The 20,888-nt window shown below is 39.8% G+C and overlaps 2 protein-coding genes across 4 annotated transcripts in view; one reads left to right on the top strand and one right to left on the bottom strand.

Moving 5' to 3' along the window:
• mtfr1.L (mitochondrial fission regulator 1 L homeolog) overlaps nucleotides 1-19,388 on the bottom strand; it is a 32,285-nt gene extending 12,897 nt beyond the window's left edge. Inside the window, 2 exon segments of the mRNA NM_001095325.1 lie at nucleotides 4,379-4,488; nucleotides 19,198-19,388. The gene's annotated coding sequence lies outside the window, so the exon portion shown is untranslated.
• Nucleotides 19,389-19,854: 466 nt separating this feature from the next.
• Nucleotides 19,855-20,888, top strand: part of armc1.L (armadillo repeat containing 1 L homeolog) — a 29,598-nt gene continuing 28,564 nt past the window's right edge. The window contains exon 1 of one of the 3 annotated variants that reach the window (XM_018266541.2): nucleotides 19,855-20,003. The gene's annotated coding sequence lies outside the window, so the exon portion shown is untranslated. 3 annotated transcript variants of the gene reach the window in all.

The raw sequence follows: 20,888 nt of genomic DNA, 5'->3' as shown, positions 1-20,888 counted from the left end.
AGAAAGCAGTGAGGGGGGGGCCAATGGACGGAAGGGGATGGGGATTTTTGATTAACGGGGGGTTTAGTTCTCCTTTAAACCCAATATCGAGACTGGCCCCCGGTATATACTTTTTTTATAGCTTCACCTAAACAAATACAGGACTAAAATTTAAATACAGGTATGGGACCTGTTATCCAGAATGCGAATGTGCGGGACCTGGGGTTTTCCGGATAACAGATCTTTCTGTAATTTGGGTCTTCATGCCTTAAGTCTACTAGAAATTTATCTAAACATTAAATAAACCCAATAGGCTGGTTTTGCTTCCAATAAGGATTAATGATATCTTAGTTTGGATCAAGTACAAGCTACTGTTTTATTATTTCGGAGAAAAAGGAAATCATTTTTAAAAATTCGGATTATTTGGATAAAATGGAGTCTATGGGAGACGGCCATCCCGTAATTCGGAGCTTTCTGGATATTGGGTTTCCGAATAAGGGATCCTATACCTGTAGTTGAAATGGTAAATATAACTTTATTTCACCACTTAAAATTAAGGAAATGTCATATCTCTCCAGTGCTATAGTTAACCTGAGACAGAACTCTAATGCACTGTACTTCCTACTCCTGGTATTTATACTTTTATTTCATTCAAATGAGGGTGGATCCGATTGATAGAGGGTTTATAGGGAGTTTATCTGTATGGTAGTGCAAAATCATGTTCATAGCCTACTGGCCAATGGACTCACAGCTGGTCTAAGCTCCACGGTCTGCTTTAAAATCGGAGGCACTGAATGAAGTCTGGGGAATGAAGCCACAGAGGGTTTCTAGTGAAGCTGAAGAAAATGAGAGCTTTTTCCCAAACTGACAAATGTTTAATATGAAGTTGGAGGGTGATCGTTCAGGCTGCATGTTTTTTCACATCAGCAAAACATAACTTTATACATTTTTAAAATATTTTTTACATAAGGAGGTGAACAGACAAGTCCTGCATCTTTCCAGTTCAGCAAGGATTAGGAGATAAAAGCTGCAGTGTCAGACTGGCTAAAACTAGACAAGGGAGTTGCTGCAACTGAACCTGGACACATTTAGGCAGATTGGAAGAAGAATTCCGAGTTGAAGGTACTGGTTGAAACTTGGTGTGGGATCGGCAGATTGTATCCATTGTCCGTGAAACCCATTATCCAGAAAGTTCAGCGCTACGGGAAGCCTATTTCCCATCAAATAATTGAAAAAAAAAAAGAAATCTCTGTAATAATAAAACAGTATGTGTACTTGATCCTACAATATAATTATTGGAGGCAAAACAATCCTGTTGAGTTTTAAATTATTGTTTTTGGTAGACTTATAGGGGGTTATTTATCAAAGTCCAAATGTATCTCAATATTTTCTGCTACAAAATCCGCTCTGGTTTTTTACTCTTATTTGTTATTAAATTTTCTTTAAAAATTTGCTTTGCGGGGAAAAAAAATCAGATTTTCACAATTTTTTTCGGACTTTTCATCCGGTTTTCACCCTTTTTTCAGATTCTTCACCCGAAAAACTCGAAAACCAGCGCACATCACAAAATCATTGGGACTTCTCCCATTGACTTATAGGCAACCTCGACAGCTCTGAGATGCCGGATTTTCTAATTCAGACTTTTTCATCCTTGGGGGTTTAGTAAATTCCTAAAAATTCGTGATTTTTTAAAAGTCCGATTTTATTAAATAACCCCCTAAGTGTGTGTATATATATATATATATATATCCACAGCAATGACTCAGCACTCACAGGACTTGCTGAAATATTAAATAAAAAAACTTTTATTGTGCAAAATCAATGTTTCGGTTACATATTCAGACCTTTATCTTGATAAAGCAAGTCCTGCGAGTGTAGAGTCATTGCTGTGGATGTGCTTGCTGAACTACCACTTGGCACCTAGGCAGTTGGTGGATTTTTTTATAAATATATATATATAAGTCCAAACTCTGGTGCACACATAGCAAATGCTTCTGCCTAGGTGCTGGTTATGGTGAATCATAGATAAAGCAAAAAAAACGCACTCACAGGACTTTTGAAGGTGCAAAATCAAAAAATGATATTTATTTTAACGTTTCGGCTATTCACTTAAGCCGTCATCAGTCACTTCCTGATGACGGCTTAAGTGAATAGCCGAAACGTTGAAATAAATATCATTTTTTGATTTTGCACCTTCAAAAGTCCTGTGAGTGCGTTTTTTTTGCTTTATATATATATATATATATATATATATATATATATATATATATATATATATATATATATATATATATATATATATATATATATATATATATATATATATATATATATTATACGTAAAGATTCCAGGAAAATCATGCCTGTGTGAGACTCGCAAGCAAGTGGAAGTTGCCAATACATTGCTAACACACACCTCTCAAATGAAACATGTGAATATTTCATTCTGCCTCATTCTTTACTTGGGCTTGTCATCACAGAATTTATGTATCAGCAAAGTAGATCTGCTTAGTTGTCTTACACGTCATGTGAGACTTCTAGGTCAACGAACCACAAATCCTCAGAAGGCCTCCTGCCTCAAACAATTGTAACTGAAGTCCTACTACAGTGTGAGTGACAGCTAAAGATAAGTCTCTCCTCTCTCTACCAAGGGAAAGATAAAGTTTTCTCTTCATTGAAGTTAAAGACAGATTATAGAGCTCACTTTGTGAGACAGCTAATAGAGCTATGCCCTCCCTCACTCAAACAAGTGAAATACAGGGTTATTATGGAAGATAGCTTGTTGATCCAGGGATTAGTCCGATTGCCATCTAGGAGTCAGGAAGGAATTTTTCCCACCTCTGAGGCAAATTGGAGAGGCTTCAAATGGGTTTTCTGCCTTCCTCTGGATCAGCTAGCAGTTAGGCAGGTTAACATGGACGTGCGTTTTTTCAGCCTAACTTACTATGTTACTAAGTGACAACTGACAGGGCAACAAATTGGCGCATCAAGCAACAACCCTTGTGACAATCGGCTAAATAAACTCATATTGAAAAATTAATGCAACCATTTTGCCAATGAATCAACAGCCTATCAGACATTCTCTCTATCACTCTGCTGCATTCCTTATTCTAAACTGGAAGAAAAGAACAGCGGAGAAATAAAAGTGAAAGGGCTGCCTTACAAGATTCAGAAAGTTAAAGACTCTTTATCACCAGAGGTTGATGCTGCATCCGGCAAATTCGGAACCATAAAACAAAACCTTGCGCCTAAGGAATCTGAAAGGGAATGTTAATAGGCACTTGCAGGCTTCCTCATAAGCACATTACTGTATGAGGACCCAACGGCAATAAAACACTCCTGAGAATCAGTACAGTAGCGGGTAACTTATTTAGGCCTCACCAACCCAGTACGTAAAATCAAGTCTGAAATTCAAGACATATTTGTTCAGCTGATCCAAATAAGGAACATTAAGGGGGTTGTTTATCAAAGGTCGAGATTTAGAGGTTTGAAAGGTGTTTTAACTTTCAATAATTTTATTGTGTTTTCCATAAACACAATAGAATATTTTACGCAGATAGAGTACTTCAAGATAACAAAAGAAAAGAATATACAATGCTGTATAACATGCCAAAGATATATATAAATATATACTGAAAAGCACACATTCCAAAGGAAAATAGGTTGTGAGGTGTTTCATACCTCAAATAAACTCACAACACTAATGTTTTCTGATTTATGAAAAAACTCGAATGTAAAAAAGTTGAATCTGTGTAATTGGGGTGAAAAACAAACACTAATTGATCGCGTTTTCGAACAAAAGCCACCAAAGAAAGGGTACAAACGGCTTCAAATGGTTCAAGGAACCTCTGCCATTGACTTCTACATGACCTCAACAAGTTTAAGATGGAGTATTTTCGGATTCAAGCTATTTCCACCTTTGGAGTATAACGAATCTAGAAAAATTTAGATTTAGAACATTTTTTTTTTACCCCCCACAAAAAAATTCTGTAATAAAATTAGTCCACCTTTAACAAATAAACCCCCCAAAGTCACGTGACTGTAAAGCACTGGCAGCTAAAAGTATTTTTTTTAATTTTTTTTGTTTTCAACATCAATTTTGTTTTATTTTCAAAACTGAATATGCAAAGTAGTGCCCAGATATTAGCTTTGTATTTGTCTGAATAGTCTTGAGTATTTGATATTCAGACAAATTCACACATTTTAAAATACATAATAAAATTTTTAAAATGCCTTCAACATTGTGTGGCGCATGATTGGTACCAGTCGTAGTTCCCTCAGAGGTAGTTCTATGGACTCACTCCATTCAAATTGTTTCATGTGAATCGAATACAAAAAATTCATTATTCAAGCTTTGTCATTAATATAAAAGTGGGAACAAATATGAAGCTATGCATACCTTGGCTGAATCTAGGCACATATATCAGCAGCTCCACATTTTTGATCAGGTAACACAGGGAAACAAATCAGCAGCAGCTCCACGTTTCATATGATAATGTTCAACCCTACCTACAAAAAACAAAAAGGAATAAAATAAAATTTTTACCATTTCTGAGCAGCATCTTGTGGTTCTGAATTAATTAGGCTGGATTTGTAAACCCACTAACAAACTAAAGTGCAATATTCAGGTATGGTATCAGTTATCCAGAAAAACATTATTAGGGACAGGCCATCTCTCATAGACGCCATTTTTATCCATATAATCCACATTTTTAAAGAATTATTTCCTTTTTATCTGTAATAATAAAAAAGTACCTTGATCCAAGCGAAGATGTAATTAGTCTTTATTGGAAACAAAACCAGTCATGTTTTTTTTCATGTTTAAATGATTTTCTAGTAGACTTAAAGGGGTGGTTCACCTTTAAGGTAACTTTTAGTATGTTATAAAATGGTTCGAAGCAACTTTTCCATTGGTTTTCATTATTTATTTTTTATAGTTTTATAGTTATTTGCCTTTTTCTTCTCACTCTTTGCAGCTTTCAAATGGGTGTCGCTGACTCCTTCTAAAAAAAAAAATGCTCTGTAAGGCTACAAATATATTGTTATTGCCAATTTTTATTACTCGTCTTTCTATCCAGGCCTCTCCTATTCATATTCCAGCCTCTTATTCAAATCAATGCATGGTTGCAAGGGTAATTTGGACCCTAGCTACCAGATTGCTTATAATGTAAATTGAAGAGCTGCTGAATAAAAAGCTAAATACCGTAACTCAAAAACCATAAATAATAAAAAATGAAAACCAATTGCAAATGTCTCAGAAGATCACTCTCTACAGCATACTAAAAGGTATCTCAAAGATCCGTTATCCCGAAGCAGGTCCCGAGCATTCTGGATAACACATCTCATGCCTGTACAAGACATCACAGGTCTTTTTACACTGAATATTGCCACAATGTGCAACTGCAGGCCTGGCCATCTTGTCCCACCGGGGATGTTCAAGGCCTCAGGGTATGTAATAACACAGCAAGTGCAATAGGGTATGTAATAACACAGCAAGTGCAATCTATTTACAACCTGTACAGACAAATCTGCATTTGTATTTCCAGGACAAGAAACATGGGAGCACCCACTTAGATATGCAGAGAATGCTCAGTACATGCTATACATTTCTCTGGGGGGAAAAATAGAACATAAATAGTACATAGCAATATATATTGCACCTATATTATATATACAATATATTTTCTGTTAAATAGATTTCCTTCGCTGTTTGTAAGGTGGTCTGTAAAAACCCGTTAGTGTTTAAAGTAATTGTACAATATCAACAAAGTTCCAACTTGGTTTCCAGGCCAGAAGAGCAGAATGGCACCATTATACAGTACAGCCGGGTAGTTAACTATTGACCAAACAAACACTGAACATGTCAAGGTTGCAGCAGTCAGAGAAGTTAAATGAAGCAGATACACAACTGATAACTGAAGGGAATTTATTGTATTTTATACTCCTTTGTTAGGGCTCTATGCACCTGGGCTAGAGCAGAAACAAGAAGCAAAAGCCTCAGGCCCATTATCGGATGGAGTGTAACCTCATTAAGATGTCGGCAACCCTTTTTATATTCCAGCTATCCTCTTATGCCATCCCTACACAGGACAGGAGATAGAGGGCTCCTTGTCTAGGGTACAAGGGGAGTTATACAATTACTTTGTAGCACAGAACATAGAAAAAGATGTGCAGCTGGATCTTCAGTATGTGCACCCAGATAGAATGATGTTGCAGGCTCTGGAAGAGAAGGTGTCTGGGTGAAATACATATTGCATGGTACCCTATCTGTCCAAAGGTCCACTGAATACTCACAACTCTTTTTGTAAATACACCTGTCTCCGTATATGTGATACTGTGGATAACTAACCCACTAAACATCAAGCATTTAGTGAACCATATTTTGCCAATTGTTTTAATCATGTAAAAAAATCAATGTTTTTTGATATTTCTTTAGCTAAACATGGAAACAGAATTTACTGCATGTCTGGTCCTAGTGAGGTACATAATAAGATTCCCAGTGCACAGATAACTTTCCCCTGCCTAATGGACTCCTGTTAATATCGAAGCCAAAACACTCAATACAAAGGGTAAAGGGGAGCATCTCTGGCGCAACTAGCTCAGCAAATGAATGGTATGATATGGGCCCCACAGGCTCAGCGTCTGTGACTGTCTATGGCATCTTACAGCAGCATCTATGACTAGGGATGCACCGAATCCACTATTTTGGATTCGGCCGAACCCCCGAATCCTTCGTGAAAGATTCGGCCGAATACCGAACCGGATCCAAACCCTAATTTGCATATGCAAATTAGGGGTTGGAAGGGGAAAACATTTTTTACTTCCTTGTTTTGTGACAAAAAGTCACGCGATTGCCCTCCCCGCCCCTAATTTGCATATGCAAATTAGGATTCGGTTCGGCCGGGCAGAAGGATTCGGCCGAATCCGAATCCTGCTGAAAAAAGCCGAATCCGAATCCTGCTGAAAAAGGCCGAATCCTGGCCGAATCCCGAACCGAATCCTGGATTCGGTGCATCCCTATCTATGACATTTGCCAGAATCCACAGTGCCAGCCTGGAAAGAATGTATTTTCAGCATGAGTACTGGTCGTTTTGCTTATGCAGAGAAAAGCTGCAAAGTATATATGACTATACACATATACAGACACAATCACTGATTGAAGGGTTTCTCAACAAGTCCACTCAGAAGGGGATATTGGCCAGTTTGGTCCTTATTTGCCTGTCAGTATTATATTTTGGAAAATAAAAACTATGCTTTGCTGGATAAACCACTCCAGCCATTCCTGTGGTAATTCTTCAGCTTTTAGGATTAATTTGGCTACTCTCATGCTCAAGTGACTAAACACAAAGGAAGCAGCTGATTAAAGGAGAATTCCACCCTAAAGTTAAAAAAACCCTACCCCCTACCCTACATAGACCTCCCCCCCTCATGGGCATCATCTTCAGCCGCTTCGGTAATCTTCTTAATGACACCGGCTGTTCTTTAATTTTCGTGAGTTTTGGTGCATGCACAGTTGTCGTGAAACAGAAAATTGCTCCACATGTGCTGCCATTCCAAAGAGATAAGATGGCGTCCATGAACTGGTATGCCTTAATCTGCACAGAGGGGGTAAGTAATGGTGGCCATACACGGGCAGATAAAGCTGCCGATATCGGTCGTTTGGACCGATTTGACAGCTTATCTGCCCGTGTATGGGGGCTTCCGACGGGTCTTCCCGATCGATATCTGGCCACGATATCGATCGGGAAGGTTAGATTTTTACCCGACCGACCCGTCGGAGCCGCTTGGCGCATCGTAATTCGATCGTTCGGCCATACGGCCGAACGTTCGAATTACCCCAGATATAGCCATGCAGTTTAGTGGCATATCGGGGAAAGATCCGCTCGTTTGGCGATCTTTGAGTCTATGGCCACCTTAAAACATTAAGGGCATTTGCCTGGGGTAACACTTAGGCTGGGGTAGGAGGGAGGGGGGTTTATGTAGGGTAGGGTTTTAACTTTAGGGTTGATTTCTCCTTTAACTCTGTCAGCAGAAACCATGATTTCATGTAATGAAATTCCCACTTTCGTAAATAGCTCTCTAACTGAAGTATATTGACTTATAAAGCGGTCTCTCTTTACAAGTTTCTATAATAGTGTACTGTACTGTTAGATGGAAATTCAGATCCATCACTAATCAGAGTTTTACCAGGCATGAATGAAGCCCCATGTCCCTCTTATCTGGGCTGGTCTATCCCCTGGTTATAGCAAGCCATGCTGCTACAGGTATGGGACCTGTTATCCAGAATGCTTGGGACCTGGTGTGTTCCGTATATGGGATCCTTCCGTAATTTCGATCTTCAAATCTTAAGTTTATTAGAAAATCATGTAAACATTAAAAAAAAACAATAAGCTGGTTTTGCTTCAAATAAAGATTAATTCTTAGTTTGGATCAAGTGCAAGCTGCTATTTTATTATTACAGAGAAAAATAAAATCCTTAAAAAAAAAAAAATTGGGATTATTTGAATAAAATGGAGTCTATAGGAGACAGCCTTTAACTCAGAGCTTTCTGGATAACGGGTTTCCGGATAACAGATCCCATACCTGTACTGGGTGCTTGTTCATGGGGGGGGGGGTAGCTTTTAGCATGTAATATAATGTTCTATTTCTCCCCTGCAGCCAAAAATGATTGCTCTGCGAGGCTACAATTTTATGGTTTCATTTGATTCATTATCTTCTATTCAGGTCACTCCTATTAATCTTCCAGTCTCTCATTCACACCACTGTCTGGTTGCTAGAGTAAATAAGAACCAAGCAACCAGACAGCTGCTGAAATGCAGAACAAAAAGCTAAACTGAAAATAACACAAAATTAAGACAAACTGCAAATTGTCTCAGAACATCAATGTTTACATTATACTAAAAGTGAATTAAAAGGTAAACTGCCCCTTTATGTAAGTGTCTGTAAGCACTTATGTTTGTCAAAAACAAATGGGGAAGAAGGGGATGAGTGATGACTACAGTGAGGTTAAGGGATGCAACAAATCCACAATTTTGGATTCGGCTGAACCCCAGAATCCTTTGTGAAAGATCTGGCCGAATACCAAACCGAATCCGGCAGGAAAAACATTTTTTACTACTTTAAATTGAAATGAAAAGTCACTTGATTTCAAAGGGGTTCTTCGTCTTCCAAACACTTGTTTCAGTTTAGTTGTTTTTAGATTGTTCCCCAGAAATAAAGTCTTTTTTCAATTACTTTCCATTCTTTATTTTTTACTGTTGTTCCAAAATATACGTTTAAAGGAGAAGGAAACCCCCAGGGCGCTAAACCCCTCCCCCCCTCCCCTGTGCTGCCCCCCCCTCCCTCCTCCCCCCTGGCCTACCTGTCCCCCTGGGCAAATGCCCCTAACTTTTTACTCACCCCTCTGCGCAGGTCCTGTCCACGGAGTACGCAGTCGCCATCTTCTCCCACGCGCGTCTTCTTCCTGCTCTGATCGGCGTTTTCTGGCGCATGCGCAGTAGGAACAGGTACCGGTACGGCTCTACTGCGCATGCGCCGAATGTCACGAAGTTTTCCGATTTCACTTCGTGACATTCGGCGCATGCGCAGTAGAGCCGTACCGGTACCTGTTTCTACTGCGCATGCGCCAGAAAACGCCGATCAGAGCAGGAAGAAGACGCGCGTGGGAGAAGATGGCGACTGCGTACTCCGTGGACAGGACCTGCGCAGAGGGGTGAGTAAAAAGTTAGGGGCATTTGCCCAGGGGGACAGGTAGGCCAGGGGGGAGGAGGGAGGGGGGGCAGCACAGGGGAGGGGGGTTAGGGGTTTAGCGCCCTGGGGGTTTCCTTCTCCTTTAAAGTTGAATGTTGCTGCGCTCCTGTGTTCCTTGTTGCATCCCTAGTTATCACATTATTTAAAATCAGAAACACTTCCAGAAAATGTAAATAGCAGGGCATTTATATACAATACAAACAGTCCAGCTGGATTTTCCAGACGGGTTCGCTTGTTCCACACAATGTGGTGAGTCTATAAAGCATGAAATCCTTCCCGGTCACCAGTCTGTCACATCTCTGAGCTGCTGCAGGTGCCCTTTGCATAATGTACCCGGATTTGTAGCAGAGTTATGTGTGCTTTAATAAAAAGGGAAAAACACTTATCTCTATGGCTTGTACATTCTGTTAAGGGAAGCGTAACTATGAAACAAACATGATGCTGAACCAGGATGAGTCCCACACTGGGTGTATGGAAAGATTTCATGTGCATGAATCACTGGGGTGGAGTCCCTCAGCCAGAAACTAAAATCTCTAAAATGTACAAGGAATAACAGCCTTTAATTTCCTCTGTATATACCAGTGCAGAATAAAACGAATGGGAAAGGGGATTTACATGGCATGCTAAGCAATCTTTTTAGCATTAGTTATAGACTGGTAAATACTAAACAACTTTTTGGTCTTCATAATATATTTTTGATTTGATTTTTTATTAGTAGCCTTCTTCTGACTCTTCCCAGCTATTAAATGGGGGTCACTGACCCCATTCTTAATCATCTTTCTATTCAGGCCTCTCCTAATAATATCACAGTCTCTTATTTAAATCAATGCATGGTTGCTAGGGTAATTTGGACCCTCACAACCAGATTGCTGAAATTGCAATCTGGAGAGCTGCTGAATAAAAAGCTAAATAACTCAAAAACCACAAATAAAAAATGAAAATCAACTGCAATCATACTAAAAGTTAACGCAAAGGTGAGCGATCCCTTTAAGCATGAGGAAGGCATGGATGCAGAATTATTCAGTTTGCTGGCCTGCTGGAACATCAGACCTGAGCCCTTTTTTAGGAGTGCAAATCAGCAGCTGGATGCAATGGAACAACAGAAAAAGTACTTTGCATCTCACAGACAAACATGCTGTCTGGGCTGGGGTTCAGTATATATATACTCGAGTATAAGCCATCCCGAGTATAAGCCGAGGTACCTAATTTTACCTCCAAAAACTGGGAAAGCTTATTGACTTGAGTATAAGCCTAGGGTGAGAAATGCAGCAGCTTCTGGTAAGTTTCAATCAAAAAATTGAGGGTTTCTGCTCCCATTGGAGGTGCCGGCGTCTCGTTTTTGGATGCCGGCGAATATTCTTGGATGCCGGCGACTATTCTTGGGCGCCAGCGACCGTTTTTGCGCTTGACCCGAGTATAAGCCGAGGTAGAGTTTTTCAGCATATTTTGGGGGCTTAAAAACTCGGCTTTATATATATATATATATATATATATATATATATATATATATATATATATATATATATATATATATATATATATATATATATATATATATATATATATATATATAGTAAGGTAATTGAGTGAGTAATAAAGGTACGGGACATGTTATACAGAATGCTCGGGACCTGGTTGTTTCTGGATAATGGATCTTTCCATAATATGGATCTTCATACCTTAGGTCTACTAGAAAAGCATTTAAACATTAGGCTGGTTTTGCTTTATATTAATTGTATCTTAGTTGGAATCAAGTACAAGATACTGTTTTATTATTAGAGAGAAAAAGGAAATATTTTTTTAAAATTGTGGATTTGGATAAAATGGAGTCTATGGGAGACACCCTTTCTGTAATTCAGAGCTTTCTGGGTAATGGATCCCATAGTTGTATATATATATATATATGATTTTTTGATACACGCTGGATGGCGACTGCTGTGAGTGCTTTCATGGACTACTAAAAAATTTTTTGGTTAGCATCCAGCAAATGACTATGTGAATGGTGAGTGCCGATAATTCATATATAAATAGATATATTATAGCACATGACACAGGTTCATTAAACCTGCTAAACTGCATCACAAGACATGGGCAGGAATTGATTCAGCAGGCAGATATCAATATTGATGCTGATCATTGTCCAAGTCTTTAGGGTTTGTAGTTTCAACAGTTTGTCCACACATAGATTTTAAAGGTTTCCATTAATATCTGCTAAGGATGCACCGAATCCAGAATTCGGTTTGGGATTCAGCAGGATTTGGCTGAATCTAAGTGCCGGGCTGAATCAAACCTGAAAAAAACTCAACTTTTCATCACACAAACAAGGAAACCCAGTTTTTTTTTAACCACACCCCACAGTTCTCTTTCTTCCTCCTTTCTCTAATTTACATATGCAAATTAGGGGTCGGATTTGGTTTGATATTCAGCTGAATGTTTCACAAAGGATTTAGGATTCTGTTGAATCCTAAAATAATGGACCGAATGTATCCCTAATATCTGCCATTATTAAATCAAATCAGACAAATAAATAAATCGAATGAGAATCACGAATCCAAACCGAATGATCAAAATCAACTGATTAATAACAATTTTTTGTTACTGTGTGGATATTGCTAGTTTATAAGCTGTAACAAACAGATATTGTGCTATTGCCTCTCAGTATAAGGCATTGAAGACATTCCTGCGGCTTCCCCTTATTCAAAATGTGGAGGAACGGCATTCTTTCCTAGGCAAAACACTGCACGTACTACAACATTTCAACCCAAGCTTTCACTTTACTGTTTGACACAGTACTGCTATAAATGTACCATCACAGAACTGCACTTTGAAATGGCAAACATGATTTTAAATTTAGTACACGTTTATCATCTGAAAAGTGCACGTACTCCATCCTACCATGTACTTCATGATCTGTGTAATTGCTACTCTGCTCCTTCCACACCTTTCTATTATTTTAATTAAGAATAATTCCTTATGTAACCAGGCAGGAGCAACCCATGGCCCATGCACATGCAGGGTTCTTCTGTGCAACAATATCAGGAGGGCACCAGTTTGCCATAACCTATTTTACACTGTTATAATAGGAAGCACTGAGTTGTGTAAGCAATATTTGATAGTATCATTGCTCATTTTCATCCCGTTTTTTCTGGTGGACAATGGTATTGCTATAATTAAATCTCTTTTATAGGAAATGATTAGAACTATATCAAGTGCCAATTGTGGCAAAGCATGTGTATTGTAAGGATAAATGTGATCCTAAATTACAACAATGTAACATGGATATTCAACCTAAAGCTGCATCCTCTGAGAGCTGAAGGCATAGCTGCAACATGACATGTAGGGATAACATCAAAAATCCAGGCAAATTATAGGGGTGGTTATAGAATGCCCAGTTCTAAGCAACTTTTCAATCTGTCTTCATTATTTATTTGTTACAGTTTTTGAATTTTCAGCTTTCAAATGGGGGTCACTGACCCCATCTGAAAAATAAATACTCTGTAAGGCTACAAATGTTGTTGCTACTTTTTATTGCTAATTTTTCTATTCAGGACTTCTGCCACATTCCAGTCTCTTATTCAAAGAAATACATAGTGGCTAAAGTAATTGGGACCCTAGTTACCAGATTGCTGAAACCAAAATTGAGAGCTGCTGAAGAAAAAGCGAAATAACACAAAAACGACAAATAAAAAATGAAAACCTATTGCAAATTGTCTCAGACTATCACTCTGTACATCATAGTAAAAGTTAATGCAGAAGAAACAGTGCTAATATTCTGCTTGTGCAACTTTGGATGAGGCCGAATACATCGAATCCACTATTTTGGATTCGGCTGAACCCCAGAATCTTCGCGAGAGATTCGGCCATTTACCAAACCGCATCCTAATTTAGATATGCAAGTAAGGGGTGGGAAGGGGAAAACATTTTTACCTCCTTGTCTTGTGATAAAAAGTCACACAATTTCCCTTCCCACCCCTAATTTGCATAGGCAAATTAAAATTCAGATTTGGCTCGCAGTGCTGAATCCTGCCGAAAAGGCCGAACACCAAACCGAATCCTGGATTTGGTGCATCCCTAATTTCAACCTATCCAATCTCTGTAGTGATGGATAATTATGTCTGAAAGTAGCAAAGGGGCTTGGCATCACACATGTGCATTTTTTGGGGGCAAAAACTTCACTTTATCCTTAGGCCCTTCTCTTCTATGTAGGTAACAGCAGAGGCATCTTGGGGGAGGCAGGGTACGGCAGCAGATGTGTTTGGTGGGCCCCAGGTAGCCTGTTCCAACACTAAGGAAACATATTTGGAATAGGCAGCCCCCACTAAAGTCTACAAGGGAGTCTATTCTATATACCTCCAGCTGGTGCTCCACTACATCTCCTGTTTTCATCTAACAACTATCCACTAAAAAGAGTGTTAATAGTTTTAGTTAAACTACAGCCAGCAGGCATTACATAGCATAACCCTGATACAAGAACTAACCATGTGACTTGTAGGAAATCATCAGGCCATAAGAAACATGTTCACTTCTAACAGAGTTTGTATTACTGGAAACGGTTTACTTTGTGTACGCCTGGCACTCGTGTATTGTAACAAATGAGGCAGCACAAGTGAAAAGTATTAACCATATAAATAAGTTACATTGAAGGTCTAGGACTTCTCACAGCCACGTAATGAATATGATATGTATTATAATCACCTTGAGTATTGTGTTTTGGAGGTCCAGTACACAGAAGTATTATAGGAATTGTTCAGTGTAAAAATAAAAACTGGGTAAATAGATAGGCTGTGCAAAATAAAAAATGTTTCTAATATAGTTAGTTAGCCAAAAATGTAATGTATAAGGGCAGGAGTGACCGGATGTCTAACATAACTAGGGATCCACCAAATCCAGGATTCGGTTCGGGATTCTGCCTTTTTCAGCAGGAATCGGATCCGGTCGAATCCTTTTGCCTGGCGGAAGCAAATCCTAATTTACATATGCAAATTAGGGACAGGGAGGGAAATCGCTTGTCTTTTTGCCACAAAACAAGGATGTAAAAAATGTTTTCCCCTTCCAACCTCAAATTTGCATATGCAAATTAGGATTCAGTTCGGCCAAATCTTTCGCAAAGGATTCAGGGGTTCGGCCGAATCCAAAATAGTGGATTTGGTGCATCCCTAAACAGAACACTACTTCCTGCTTTGCAGCTCTCTTGGTTTCCACTGATTGGCTACCAGGCAAATTCACTGAACAGTTATATCCCATGTGGCCCCCTGTTAAAGTCATTAACTAACTCAGAGTTAGAGAGCTATTATATTATCCAGTCACTCCATATTAGAAACATTTTTATTTTGCGCAGCCTATCCATTTACCCAGTTTTTATTTTTACATTGAACTGTCCCTTTAAGCAGGATTTGGGTAGCAGATGTTGGGTTGGCAATCAATCCAACAGAATGCTATTGGGGGATCTCCTGGTAAGTCTCATTGCTATAGGCTGCATAGGGAGCACTTATGGGACAACCCCGTGAGAGGTGAAATCTTGTTACTACAGAAATGCTGGCAGCTCAATTGTGCCTTGTAGCAATGCTAGAGTCAATCGAGAATATAAAAACTTCAGCGAATTAACAGCTAATCTGAGCCACTAACCTATCAATCAATTACAACGTGCAAATAATGCAAAACTGCTAAATGTGTTATTACATCCTATAAATATTTAGCAGTTTTCTTATCTTTATTCTTATGTAACTATATGAATCCCTGCAGTGTACAGCCTATTGCACTTTGGCCTCCTAATTGTTCATTTAAAAAATATTTAAAAAAATCACAACTCATGTTGGATTTTTGCTAAAGGCAAAACTACATGGTAGACTTTGGTCAGACTTATCTGTCCCACAAAATCTTGTTCATTTAACTTGTCATTAGACTCTGTTGTGTGGTATGTTGTAATGTGAAATCTGATAAGCTAAAGTCGGGTGGTTTCTGGTTTTCATGTGTCTACATCCAAAAGTTAATGTATTTCAATGACAAAAGTTTATCAGGCATTGGATGAAAAGGCAGCATGCAGCATTCATTTGCAACATTCATGATGTGCCAGATGGCAAAGCTTATAGTTTACACAAGGAAAGCTAGGGTTACTCTAGTGGATATGCGCAAACAAGAATCTGTATTAGGGATGCCAGGAAAAAGGTAAAATGCTGGTGCAGTGATTAAACCATTTTTCGACAGGCTGCAGCAGTTTTCTCTTAACAGATGCACCAGCCTGGGAAAAAACCTTAGAGATTTATTTCACTGGAAGTGGCAAAATGTTAGGGCACTAGACTCCATTTTATCCAAATAATCCAAAGTGTTAAAAATGATTTCCTTTCCCTCTGTAATAATAAAACAGTACCTTATACTTGATCCAAACTAAGATATAATTAATCCTTATTGGAGGCAAAACCAACCCACTGGGTTTAATTCTTGTTTAAATGATTTTCTAGTAGACTAGATACAAATTAAATAAAGATCCGTTTTCTGAAAAAACCCCAAGTATTATGTTCAACAGGTCCCATACCTGTACTTCTCATGGTGCAGTCTTAACCACTAATAACTTCCCGTAAGGAGGACTATAGCTCTGCACAGGGACCCAACATTTTCAATGCTCTGAGGAGTTAGCCAGCACCATTTTACTACTTGTCACTATTTAGTACTTGTGACTAAATCTTGGGACAGGAGCCACAGCTAATGATATCTCACAGGCGGTGTGAATGTGATGGCCCTAGTTAAAGGGGCACAGCAAGGCAGGAACTTCAGTGATGTCAGTTAAGCTGAAGAATAATTGAGGAGATGTGGTCAAATTACTGGCTAGTCCTTTTTCCAAAACCTATGCAGTGACGTGTCCGCGCTGCTATTGCATAGCTCTTGATGCTAAAGTAAGCATGATATCTACCTTTCCTTGTCCTTTAATATGAATAGCGGTTGGTTAATTCATGGTCTGAAAAGGCTGAATTTGCAGAGTGCTGCACTTTCAACCAACCCTTGATTGATTTGTTTTAAAGTAATAAAAATATAATGCAGTGTTGCCTTGCACTGGTAAAACTGCTGTGTTTGCTTCAGGAACACTACTATTATTAAATAAGCTTCTGTGTAGCAATTGGGGCAGCTATTCAAAGGAGAAAAGGCTCAGGTTACACGGCAGATAAGTTCTGTAGATATAATGGTGTTATCTGTTATCCACTATTTAACCTGTGCCATATAGCCTTTTTTTAATTTCCGCCATTGCTACACAGCAGCTTGTTTATATGAACTATAGTAGTGCAACCAGATTGGTTTTACCAGTGCAAGGCCTCAGTACATGATATTTTCATTAAAACGCTTACATTTTTTGGTTACTGTTCCTTTAAATCACAGGGTAACACAACATATGTCGATAAGGAAGGTGCCAGCCTATCAAAATATAACCAAAGATAAATAATTAGGATCCCCATAAAGAGTTCACCTTAAGTGGTTTAGCACCTTTATCATCTTAAATGTAAAAAAAAACAAAAAACTTGTTTTTGAAAATGTATACACTTTTTTTGATCAGCAGTGAACAAGGGTTGTTAGGAGAGAGGAGTCGACTGATTGTTAGGAGAGAGGGGGCTAGGACCCTAGACACATAGTTCTGCCTCCTCCAAACCCGGTGCTGTACATCAGCAGTGGTCAGTGTAATGGACGGTGGGAGGAGAAAGGAGCTGCAGAGTGGCGGAACCAGAAGCAGCGACCAAGGGTTGTTAGAAGGGTGAGGAGTTATCACACAGGGGATAGTTGCAGTTGGGTTGGCCCAGCCCTCTGCATTATAATTTGTATTCACTTTTATCAGCCTTGGAATGTTCCTACTATTCCCTCTGTATAGTCACAATAGTTGTATGATGTAAGCACTCAGATTACACAATACAACCTTCACAACTAGTCAATTAGCCAAGTCAATCAATCGACAAATATGTTCATCATACTACTGGCTTGTTATAACTCACCCAAAAGCATGCAGTCTCTTGCTCCTCTTTACTTGATTAAGGGTTAGGGTTTTCCCATATAGATTTAAGGATTAGTAAGAACGTTTTAGAAGCCAGTAGACTGATCATTTTACTCACTATCAGCAATCACATCATTGCACAGTCACACATCAATTCAAGTTAGTGATGGCTTGTGGAAGGGATTTTAAATTCAGAAATAAAAAGTTGCCGATTAAATATTTCCATATACAAAAATGGCCAGAACTGCAAACAAGTGCAATAATAAGTGCTGGCATACATTACGAATCCCTACACTACAGATATGGGACTTGTTATCCCAAATCCTCGGGGACCTGGGGTTTACCGGATCTTCATACCATAAATCTACTAGAAAATAATTTAGACATTAAATAAACCCAATAGGCTGGTTTTGCTTCCATAAGGCTTAATTATATCTTAGTTTGGATCAAGTTCAAGGTACTGTTTTATTACTACACAGAAAAAGGAAATAGTTTTTAAACATTTGGATTATTTGGGTAAAACGGGGAGGGGGGGCAGCAGCAACTGCAAGCTGCCTCAGACAGTGGAGGTACCAGGATCACCCCTGTGTACTGATGCCCTCTTTCCACTTTACCATTTGATGTAATGTGGAATACGGGTTTATAAAAGCCAGGACTGGATTGCTAGTTCCCTTTTGAGGTCCCTAAGGGTGAGGCCACACAAGCAGATTCAGGGAGATTAGTCGCCCCATCGACTCTTCTTCAGGGCAACGATCTCCTTGAACTGCCTTCCACCGGCTAAAATGAAAATCGCCTGGGGGAGGCACACGCGCACTTCGTTTTCTGAAGTCGCCTCACGAGGAAACTTCGAAAACTGAATCGTTGTGTGTGCCTTCCCACAGGCGATTTTCATTTTAGCCGGCGGAGGGCAGGGGGAAGGCAGTTCGGGGAGATAGTCGCCCCGAAGTAGAGATTTGTCGCTCGGGCGACTAATCTCCCAGAATCTGCTCGTGTGGCCAGACCCATAGTATGATGTAGAGAGGCAATTTGCAATTGGTTCTCATTTTTTATTATTTGGGGTTTTTTAGGTTATTAAGCAGCTCTCCTGTTTTTCAGATCAGCAATCTGGTTGCTATGGTCCAACTCACCCTAGCAACCATGCATTGATGTGAATAGGAGACTGGAATAAGAAAAGAAGAGGCCTGAATAGAAAGATGAGTAAAAAAGGAGTAATAACAATACGATTTATAGCCTTACAGAGCATCTGTGTTTTAGTTGGGGTCGGGGACCCCCATTTGAAAGATGGAAAGAAGAAGGCAAATAAATAATGAAGACCAATTTAAAAGTTGCATAGAAATGACAATTCTACAACAGACTAAAGTGTGAACCACCACGGGCACGTTTCATATTGAACATAAAACATAAGAGGTTGAACTGGATGTACGTCTGAGTTGGATCTCCGCAGCGCTTTGTACATTACTCACGGACACTGTGACTTTAACACAACGCTACTGTACCTGGAGAGGAACCGCGCTGCCCAGTTAGCCCTAAAACTCCAGCCGTCTGTAATCTGCGCCTTCGAAATCCGAATCTTTCCTGCGACTGCTACGACACAATCAGCATTCCAACAACCACCCGGCTGCCAAGAACAAAATCGCACAACTTCGGGTCACGTGCGTGTCTCTCCCAGTGCCGGTGACAGTTTTCTCTGCTCACCTACTAAAGTCAACGTCAGCTCCAGCCATTGGCTAGAACGTCCGACGGGCGCGCTACAGCCAAAGCAAAGACGCGCTCGTCCGCGTTACGTAAACGTGGACCGTCGGCCATTCTGGACCTGGGCAACCTATTTGATTAGAAAGTCGCATTTACTGATTACGATTCAAATACACAGTGCTGGTTTAGGTTTTATACAGATCGTTGTTTGTCATTGTAATCGGTTGTGTTTACGATTGAATAAAGCGAGACGAATCCGATTTTCAGCCGAGTTGAAATTATTGGTTTTTTTTTTACATTGAGAAATGAGTAAAACAAGTAATAACTAGATCAAGAACCGCGTATGACTGCAGCCAAGTAGCGTAATCTCTTTATAACTGGTTTCCACTCGCGGTATAAAATTGCGCACTGCCCACATCAATCATGGCGGTGCGTGTAGGCCCGCGGCGTCGATTGGTTCGTACGTCTAACCAATAACAAAGCACGCCAAGAACACAGTACGCGATAGGATGTTGGGTGGCTGGTTAGGAATTGGCCAATGAGTTATTGGGGAGGCAGGAGGTGGTGCCGGGGACGCAGTAGGTGAGGGGAGGACTGCGAGCTTTTCTAGGTATGTGGGTCTATTATGCTGCCTTTGGCGTATTCGGGGGCTGGTGATTCCTGTGTGCGACCTTACACTTAAGTACAGTCACGCCTTTCTCTTAGTGCTCTGTGTTTGCGGTATGATTACAGTAATGGCAATGGCTGTGAGGTGCTGCTGGGAGTTCAAGGCAGATAACAACAATCTGAACTATAATGTCTGCCCAGGAATGTGACCTGCTCTCTGTGGGCTTAGACCATACAAAATGTCTGCCTGTCCTTTCCTATGGAGGTTTAGGCTTAAACGGACTGTGTATTGTGTTAGCTGCCACGTCAGTCCCTGCATTTACATTATAGACAAACAGATCTTTATGTGGCACCAGACCAGGGCTTGGGGTTTTCTTAACCTTTCTCACATTGGCAGGAGTGTCTGTGCGTCTCTTTGGATTTGGGCACAGTCCATTTCTATTAGTTGTGCTTGGGAATGAGCTGTTTCACTCACAAATCAAGTGACTGGCTTTTAAGATGGACATACATTTAATAATCGCAAGATTTCCTGCAATGGTCATGGGAAAGGTAACAGAGCAAAATCTTATGATGTATGAGTGTGACCAGCGCAACTGTGCAAGGGAATATGCACTGATATCAGCCAGAAACTCCTTCATTCATAACTAAACAATTGTTATCCTGCCCAGTCAGGGAGTGAAAAGTTTAGCCAATGAGAGGAGTATATACACTATAGAGCAGGGGTCCCCAAACTTTTTCACCCGTGAGCAACATTCAGATTTAAATAGAGTTGGGGAGCAACACAAGCATGAAAAATGTTCCTGGGTGGTGCCAAATACGGGATGTGATTGGCTGTTGGTAACCCCTATGTGGACTACAGGAGGTCCTGTTTGGCAGTACATCTTGTTTT

This window comes from Xenopus laevis, chromosome 6L, assembly GCF_017654675.1.
Source record: "Xenopus laevis strain J_2021 chromosome 6L, Xenopus_laevis_v10.1, whole genome shotgun sequence".
Classification (NCBI taxonomy): domain Eukaryota; kingdom Metazoa; phylum Chordata; class Amphibia; order Anura; family Pipidae; genus Xenopus; species Xenopus laevis.
The sequence above is the reverse complement of the archived record's forward strand: the minus strand, read 5'-3'. Positions and strand labels throughout refer to the sequence as shown.